The following is a 9,750-nucleotide window of genomic DNA, read 5'->3' as shown; positions in this document are numbered from 1 at the left end:
ATTTCTATCTTTGTGCTTAAATTACCCAACTGTTCTTAGATGTTCTCTGCTTTTTTTTAATAGTCCTTGACATATTAATCATAGTTATTTTTAATTACCAGTATGATAGTTTCCACATATGTGTCATATTTTAGTCTTTTTCTTTTTTTTTTTTAACATTTTTTATTGATTTATAATCATTTTACAATGTTGTGTCAAATTCCAGTATTCAGCTAAATTTTTCAGTTATTCATGGACATATACACACTCATTGTCACATTTTTTTCTCTGTGAGTTATCATAACATTTTGTGTATATTTCTCTGTGCTATACAGTGTAGTCTATTCTACAATTTTGAAATCCCAGTCTATCCCTTCCCACCCTCCACCCCACTGGTAACCACAAGTCTGTATTCTCTGTCTGTGAGTCTATTTCTGTCCTTTATTTATGCTTTGTTTTTGTTTGTTTGTTTGTTTTTGTTTTTGTTTTTTAGATTCCACATATGAGCGATCTCATATGGTATTTTTCTTTCTCTTTCTGGCTTACTTCACTTAGAATGACATTTTCCAGGAGCATCCATGTTGCTGCAAATGGCATTATATTGTCGGTTTTTATGGCTGAGTATATTTTAGTCTTTTTCTGATGCTCAGTTTTTCTCTTTAAACTGTGGAGTTTTTTTCTTTTAATATACCTTATAATTTTTTTTTTATTTTAAGCTACACTTGTATTGCATAGTAGGAACTGAGGTACATAGGCCTCTACTGTGAGAAGTTCTATTAAGTAGTTGTGCTTTTAAAAATGTTTGCTGTTACTATAGGTGCCAGAGGTTTTATATTCCTCCAATATTCTTGGTTTTGTCTTTTCTATTTACTTTGGCCCTCTCTAAGTATTTCTCCTCAGAATGAGTCTGCATTTTTTAATTCTTTAAGCTGCATTTTAATGTTATAATGCTGGCCCTCTGGTGGTGTTGTGATAAAGTATTTGTATACATTGAGTGGGGTTGGAGGGCACTCTATTATCTTCCAATTAAATCTCAGTATTATGGTGGGCCCATGTGTCTGGCTTATGACCTTCACAAGTGTTTCTTCTTGTATAGTTCATCCTCACCCTTACGTGAAACAGGAGGACTGTAGGAGGCTGGAATGAGAATGCTGCCCTTATCCAGGCCTCTGTAACAAAGTTCTGATGAGTTTACACTGGAGAGTGTATCTTTGTTATGCAGAATGCTCTGGGTGTATTTCAAAGTGATTACCTTTTCTCTCCTCCTGCCAGAGACACTATGAAATCTTTCTTGGGGAATGCAAAAGAGATAATATACGCTTTTCAGAAAATTCAAATCATACGTAAGAGGGTAACACATAAGCAAAAGATACGTAAGCAAAATCTAACCTTGTTCTGAAGATCAAAGGAAAAATTGAAACTTGGACTTATTCTCTGAAATTCAAGAGCACTATAGAGAAACTTAGCTATGCTAATAATTAGAGTGGCTTAAAAGGGTAATATACTGATGGATTAGTACAATTTCTTGGGGAACCAGCTTATGTGGCAGAAGTCTGCATTCATCAGTATTTTCCTGTATTCTTTTATCCTTTTTCTTTTTCTTCCTTGAAGATCATGCTTTTATCAAAACTAGAATGTCACATTCCCTTTCAAATAAGACCTTTTTATAAACTTTTTTATATTGAAGGTGAAAATGAGGCTTACAATATCGGTCATATTCACTTTTTTTTTTAAATTTTGTGGAGGATATTATGTAAGTTATAAACTTACTGCTAGGATATAAATGTCAAATGAATTTGAGAATTTTCAAAGGCAATGAATAAATATTCTAAGTCACAGGTTTCTGGGAACACACAGAATTATACCCCAGCAGAAAAGCAATTTGTCAAAATTAGTATGATGTAGATAAAGCAGCACTCAGAGGGAAATTTATAGCTTTAAATGTTTATATTAGAAAGGAAATAAGGTTTAAAATCAATAACCAAACTTTCCTCTTAATAGTAGGGAAAAGCTATTATGTATAAAATAAACTACAGTAATATATTGTACAACACAGGGAACATAGAAAATATTTTATAGCTAGAGTATAAACTTAAAAGTTGTGAATCACTATATTTTATAACTATAACTCTACATAATTTTGTACATCAATTATACGTCAATAAAAAGTTTAAATAAATAAAAAAATAAAGTAGGTAGAAAAAGAAGAGCAAAGTAAACACAAAGTAGGTAGAACTAAAGAAATAATAGAGATCACAATCAATGACATAAAAGACAGATAAACCAAAAGTTAGTTCTTTGAAAGCAGAAAAATGTAATAAACTTTTACTTAAATTGATAATAAGAAAAATATGATAACTATTATCAAAACTAGAAACAAAACAAGAGATGTCACTAATTGCCTAAATAATTTTAAGTAATTAGGAGAGAATATTATGAATAACTTCATGGTAACAATTTAAATAAATCAAATATGCTAACTCTATAAAGATACAAACTGACTCAAGAAGAAACAGAAATATGGATATACCAGCATCAGGTAAAGACATTGAATTGGTAATTTAAAATCTTTCCATGAAGAAAAACTCAGGCTTAAATACTTTTACTTGAAGAATTTATTAAGCATTTAAAGAAAAGAAGTAAAATGGAACATTATACTAATGTGACAATATAAAACAAACTTAGTATACACATGCATACATATCCCTGTTATGGAAATGACAGGCCAGCCAAGAAACAAGCACCACTCGGAGGGTTGGAGTACTCAGATGTATTACGCCAGCGGGCTCAGAGGGGCTTCTGCTCCAAAGCTCTAAGCACCTCCAAGACGTGTGCATGAAGTTTTATAGGGTAAAGTACAAGCTTGGGGTATTCGGCCAATAGGCATGGAACAGCTTTAGCAGCATCATTATCACAAAAGTGGAGGCAGGGAGGCAGCAAACCAACATTCCAAAGCCAGATATATCTCTTTGAAAATCCAGCTGGCTAGCAAAAAAACATGAACAGCAAACCAACACTAATTAACCTAGATTTACAAGTTAGTCCAGCAGGAACTCAGATCAGTATTCCAATACTTAGATTTGTGAGTTATCTTGTTAGCCCAGCCCAGCCCAGCCCAGCCTCTCCTTCACATTCCTAGACTTGTGAGTGATCTTGTTAGACCAGCCCGGTTTTTCCTTCACATCCCTACACAAATATTCAACCTCAATTTTATTAAAAATGTAAACTAAACAAGATAGCATTTTGCTTATCAAGTTATAAAAATTCACAAATTGTTAGTGAGACTTCTAATGTTCTAAAGTATAATGGAGTAGGAACTGCAGAGGGCTTACCCACTGCAACATTAATTCAGCCCTACTGAAACAATTTTTATTGTGCTTCCCATTCTCAGGAAATAAGAAAGATATCTACATTTTTTGTCTTCAATGCCACAAAAATGTGTAGAAAATGTAATGTGTAGATCTCTAATTACATGAAAAATTTTAACACTGACATAAGTGGCAAAAGAAAATAACTAAAAAAGAGGAAAAGTAAACTTACAAAGCTCCCACAAATTTTCACTTATTTAGAAAATTTTAAAAAATACAAATTAAAAAAATTTGGTAATAGTAAGGAAAACATTAGAATAGTTCCAGAGTCTTGGATAATGTATAGTTACGACCATATATAAATATTTATTATTTCTAGTACCTTATTAGGTATTGGGAGACAATTCTTCATGAATCTCTCACATACACATTTTGGCATTACCAACCATCTGCCCCAGAATTATCTTTTCAAGAATTGCTTAGACAATTCCTTAGGCCTTCCTGGAAAGGTAGAGACAAAGACTCCCTCTGGATCAAATTTATTTACATTCCATGATGATAAACAGACTGCCCATTTCCTCAGGACATTCAGGGTAATAAAGGTGAAGATATTTCCCTGCCCTTTCTGAAGATACTTGATTGCATTTAAAGATAATAAAGGTAATGCCTCCCCTCAACAGGAGGAAAAACAGGTTTGCCTGCATTTCCAATAAGATAGCAGGGTTTCCTAGTCTCAGGGTTTCTCTTTTTCATGCATGCCACTGCAGATACCTGAGCCTTATCACATTACTCTATGGGAATTAAGGATCAGGGAGATGACACCAATAGTTACTCTTGCTGTAGGTGGTAAAGCTGTCTAAATCCATGTGTACTTATTATCGCCAGGTGAATCTATGGAAGTGTGACAAGGCAAGTCAGTCTAGCAGTTGCCACCATGCTGCTGTTTAGAAACAACCCTGTCTGATTGACATTAGGGTCATTTTTCCAAGTTATAGAATAGTTGGGAACTAACTTAATTCATATGGAGCTGGGAGTAGATATGGTAGATAAGCTCTCACCAAATATAGTTTGCCAATGAGATTGCACTTTATATTTAGGTCATCCTTATTAAGAATGAAATTTTGTTTTAGTTCTTTCTAAAAATCTGATGTATAAGCATCATCAGCTCTCAGCTCTCATCTTAATAGAAGATACAAATTCTTTAATATCATTAAAATCACATGAGAGATTTACATGAAGTTTATGGCTTTAATTCCATGGCTTGACTTCATTTTCCTACAGTGTCAGCTTAAAATTATTAAGCAAAGTTTTACAAAGACATGGAAAATATTGTGGATCATTTTGTCTTTATGTTTATGTAGTGTTTTGGTTGTCCTGTAGCTTCAAACTATCAAAAAATTTGATTGCCAGTGACTTATCCTTTTAGTACTTTTGTGAATGAGATTTGAATTTTTAAGATCAAAATTTTTTCCTGAATGTATCCAATATTAGTAATCTGTAGATTATCTTATGTCTTATACATACACAGAATTTAGAAGTCCATAATAATGTGAATATGGTAAACATAGTTCTCTTGTTTAATTAAATAATTATATTTCAAACATTTTTGTAGAATCCAAGACTTGTCCCTTAGGTCTGATCTCTTAAAGGTTTTCAAAAGTGTAGTTCTGCTTTTTTGGATAAAGAACAAGAAGTAAATCTTTAGAATGCTACACCTGCAAAAACTATTGTAAATTAAAATACTTTTTCTTTGGTAAAATTATAATTTCAATATTATATAATCACTGTGCCTAAATAATGGAAAAAATAAATAGCAGTTTAATTAATAAGTGGAAGGCAGAGATTCATCCTAATAGCTGCCAGTTGTGAAGTCTGGGATTCTAGATCATCTAATACTAATCTAAGCATTCATTTTAAATAGCAGTTATAACATTTCAGTGAAGCTTACTGCTAATCAGAATCATAAAACTAAATCCCTCTCACCTGCCAAACACACATTCACACAGTAAAGAAGGGAATTTGAAAGTCTTTGATGTAGGCCCAGTTTTGTTCTTATAGTTTTTGATATCATGACTGAGTCACTGTCATGATTTATCATTGATTGAATTGTACAAGCTCTGTCATATGGGAGTTTAAAAACTCATTTACGTGCTTATCCCTTCAACAATTTGTCTAATGGATATTCAATATGAAACACTGGGCTGTGGAGATTACAGCACTATAGAAAATGACAAAGCCTCTGCTTTCATAGAACACTCATTAAAGTAGGTTGAAACAGAAAATATGCAGATGAACAAAAACTTATATGTCAGGTGATGGCAAATGCTATGAAGAAAAACAGAGCAGAATAAGTGGATGAGATAATGAAGCCAGTGTTAACAGGCTCAAACTCACCATGTTTTTTCTGTGTTTTGAATATACAACCACTAACTGCTATAAATTCAGTATTATTACCTGTGAAGTACTTTAACATAGTCATTCAACAATGCATTCTGTGGGTATTTAGCAAAAACTTATTATATGTGAAATATTATAGCAGTCATTTTTATCTGAGTGATGTCAATTACTCTACATTGAACAAATTTTGAAATAGTGATTCTCTGACTTATAATATATGTGGATTGTATATAGTGAAATATTTTGTTATAAATCACATACTTAGTTGCAGTTGTCAGTATTTCAAAAGTGGAATAAAGTTGCCTATGAAATATATGAAGTATAATGAATGCATAGCAGAAAAGAAATATCTTTCATATATCTTTTCATACTTAAATGAAAGGTTTCTTGTATGAGTTAATATATAGTGGTATCAGAAATTGTAAATGAGGACCATAATAATACTTTCATATCCAGGAATATCTTCACACATACTTAAGAGTTGACTGTATATCAGTTTGCTTTTATATCAATACTATGCTCTGTTCATCACCAACTAATACATTACTTCATCAAGAGTAAGATCTAAAGCTAACTTATGCTTCCTTTAGTAGAAGCACATTTTCCTTCAAAAATATTAAGGCACTTATTTAGAATATCCCAAATCTGACTCTCTTAATGTTGTGGATGGCCTCCAAAGTTATATTTTTTGGTACTAAGGATAATAAGTTTTAGGTACAGATATTATTATAATTTATTTACATAGACTTTCACTCTTCAGTTCATGTGGCAGGTAAAATGTGTAATATATATGTGCAAATTTTTGTGTGCTCCACTCAAAACCCCTGTCACTGAAGCCCTTCTTTTGCCATTTCAAAGAAGCTAGTTTACTGAAGTTTCCTAGAGTTTACTGTCCTATGCAGGAAATAATTTGACAGTCTAGTCTAGGGACAAAATCAGAACTCTGTCTACAGACAGTAAATGCTCAAAAATATTTGTTGAATCAGTAGATGTTTACGGGTTTATTACTTTTGATGGCATAACTCAGAAAGTTTAGCCATCATTTGTAGCATTGTTTCTATGAATAATTAGTTCCTTTACTGATTTATTCATTTTGAGACAGATATAATCGTAGACTAAAGTCAGTCTTTCAGTAAGTGACAAGTAAAATAATATAACAGACAAAAATCCCACTGAAATTGCAGACATATCAGGATAAATAGGAAGGATAAAAAGAAAGCTGTCATTAGTGGATGTTTGTACCTGTAGTTTGGCATACCTGAGTAGTCTTGCAGTCTTTGAAGAATCTTTGGTGGGTATTTTACACATCATGGACATATTTGGGGTTGGGGATAGGGTTCTAGACTGATGAACACAAAATGATATTCAGAGTCTTAAGATCTGTCTCCTACTTGCATGCCTATTCCCTCCTAACATTCTGTAATACCAAATTTGTCTGTTTACCCAGAAAAAGCGTACCATGTTATGACCCTGTGCCTTGCACATGTCTTCTTTCTCTTATCATCAGGAACTCCTGTTTATCCATAAAAACCTAGTTCCTGGGTCTGTTTTTTCTGTAAAGCCTCCCAGGATCCTGTTCTCCAAAAAAGTTAACCCTTTCATTATCTTTGTGGCATTCATATGATTAATATTATTTCTAATTATACTTACCAATCTATATGTTAAGCATGGTCAGACATTATTTTTCTTCTCAGGCCATGAGCTTATTGGCCCCTTTTTATAGTTGAAGTACATGAAAGTATCATTTTTTTTTCTAAATCAATTTTATATGGTTCATTATAACATTAACAACATAATTAGTATGCTATAATAATTATAGCATAATATGTATATAACATTTTATATAATATAGAAATAAAATTACTTTATATTATTAATTTTTATAAATTATAATTACCTGATAATATGAATATAATATTATTTCCAGCATCACATCCAGAACCTAATGCAATCTCTGGCACATCGTATGTCCTCATCAAATGTTTCTAATTGAGACAGAGGTGGTGAGATATGTCTCAAAACCTGAAGCAACTAAGATATTTTTTCTTGAATTTGAAAATTGAAAGAGGTTTTGCACTCCAGTTCTGAAAGAGCTGTTGGTGATGCTGGTCTTAGACACCTCTTTGTATTATTCCAGGTAGGACGGTAAAGCATGAAATGGAGTGCCAGTAGTTGATTTCCTAGATCCATGCACAATGTAATTTGTTGCCTGTTGAAGAATTGTTATGAGCTGCTATAACTTTCATCCAAAATGCCAGTCTAGAATCTAGGTCTCAAAAATTGTTCATTGATGTTTTGGGTTCACTGTATCCATTTATATTTTAGCTGGTTGGAGCTTTACAGTCTGCACATGCCCTGGGCAGCATAGGTGATGTTGTTTAATTGTGGTAGATATTGGTTGATAGAAAAATGATAGAAAACACACAGTAATGTATGTGTAGTAACAGTTAAAAGAAATATTCTCCAGTAACCTTTTCCTTTCTCCATCTTCCTTCCACTAGACAGGTCATTAGGTTGGCAATTTTATTTTTCATAATAAATGTCAGTTTCATTCATATATGCCTTATGGAAAATAACATTCTTTACAGGTTAAAAAATCTACAAAATCCTCAAATTCTCAAGAAAATTTAACTTACAAATATATCAGTCTCTTGAGTATAAATGGGCATTTGCAGAGCAAACTTTTGTTACTTGTTCAAATGACTTAGCCTTGTCTTTTGATACAAGTAGATAGTAAATATCCCGTGATCTATGCAATCAATGGTCACTGACAAACCTGGCCTTAAAAGCATTAGATAGTATGAGAAAAGAAAACAAAATTTTAAAAAGGATTTGTTTGTGTCTACCAACTGGTTTTATTACAAGGAGAGTCAGTGTTCATATAGAAGCTACCAAAAAATAACCAACTGCTTTCACTTTACTGAGTTGTCATTAAAACAACAGCAACAACAACAACAACAACAACAAAAACCCTCTAATTACTAGGCACTTAATTTCTCTTCATTCATTTTTTTTCAAATATCCTCTATTGGTGATTTTTTTTTTTTTTTTTGCCTAAGAGACAAAATATGCCCTCTCCCCTGAACCTATCAAAAACAGGAAACAAAGTATGAAAAAATAGTTTTCAGTGCACTTGACATCATGCAATTCTTCTGATTGACACTTTGAACCTGCAATTGAGACTCCCAAATCAAAAGATCACTCCCAAATCAAAAACCATTACAAAGATCCTGTGTCTTTGGAAGACACAGAAATATTTTCTGAACAGTAAGTAGCAGTTGGTAGAAGCCTGCTATTAAAACAATAGCACTGAGGAGAAAGGATTAAAGAATGAAAAAGCTGGAAAATAAGAATTGGTTTTATCATTGGCCAACTTCAAAACTATCACGGTTTTTGCCAGCTCACCCTCAGTAGCACTCCTTTCTTGACGTGAGTAGTTGAAATTCTCATCAGGGTTTCTGTTGGTAACTCTGAATTCAACATCTTTTTCCCACAGAGATGCCACTTTAAGGGAGTAAAAATCAACATAAAATGTAAGTAAATAAATGAAAGACTATTTTGACTTTATAGACAAAAGCTGTTTTAAAACACATGAGATTATAATTGGTTAATTGATGTTGGTAACTTACTGAGGCAGCTTTGAACTTAGAGTGTTTTAAATGTCCTACTCAGTGACTTATCTTGCATTCACAAGGGGCAGTGACCATGAAGTAAAAGAAAGATACAGTGTTCTTTCTCTTCTGGCTTAGTCTTAGCATGTTGTGGGAGCCGCTTAAAGAATCAAGAATCAAAAGAAAGGACTTGGGAGCTTATTTTGTTGAGAGGTATGGTTTAGTAGAAGCTTAGAATGGAATACAGTGGACTGTGTTAAGCCCTATAGCAGAGGCATCACTAATTATTTATATCCTGCTGTTAAGCGTGAAACAGGCTTGACTGCCCTTACAACAGCTGCAGCCTCACCACATGTGCAGCACGGTGAACTTTATGTGTGAGCTCGTCTGAAGAGCTTTCAGGGGCATGGGGCACTCCAGGCAGGTAGAATCCTTGTCAGAAGAGCCTTCTGAAG

The 9,750-nt window shown here is 33.1% G+C and overlaps 1 long non-coding RNA gene across 1 annotated transcript; it reads left to right on the top strand.

Annotated features, from left to right (window-relative positions):
- The first annotated feature begins 640 nt into the window (after window positions 1-640).
- On the top strand, window positions 641-4,491 carry LOC116664957. The gene is made up of 3 exons (XR_004321519.1): window positions 641-1,371; window positions 1,858-1,863; window positions 4,478-4,491. It is a non-coding gene; the product is annotated as an uncharacterized LOC116664957 (long non-coding RNA).
- The last annotated feature ends 5,259 nt before the right edge of the window (window positions 4,492-9,750 follow it).

This window comes from Camelus ferus, chromosome 7 (genome assembly GCF_009834535.1).
Source record: "Camelus ferus isolate YT-003-E chromosome 7, BCGSAC_Cfer_1.0, whole genome shotgun sequence".
Taxonomy (NCBI): Eukaryota; Metazoa; Chordata; class Mammalia; order Artiodactyla; family Camelidae; genus Camelus; species Camelus ferus.
This window is presented reverse-complemented; position numbering and strand designations above follow the sequence as displayed.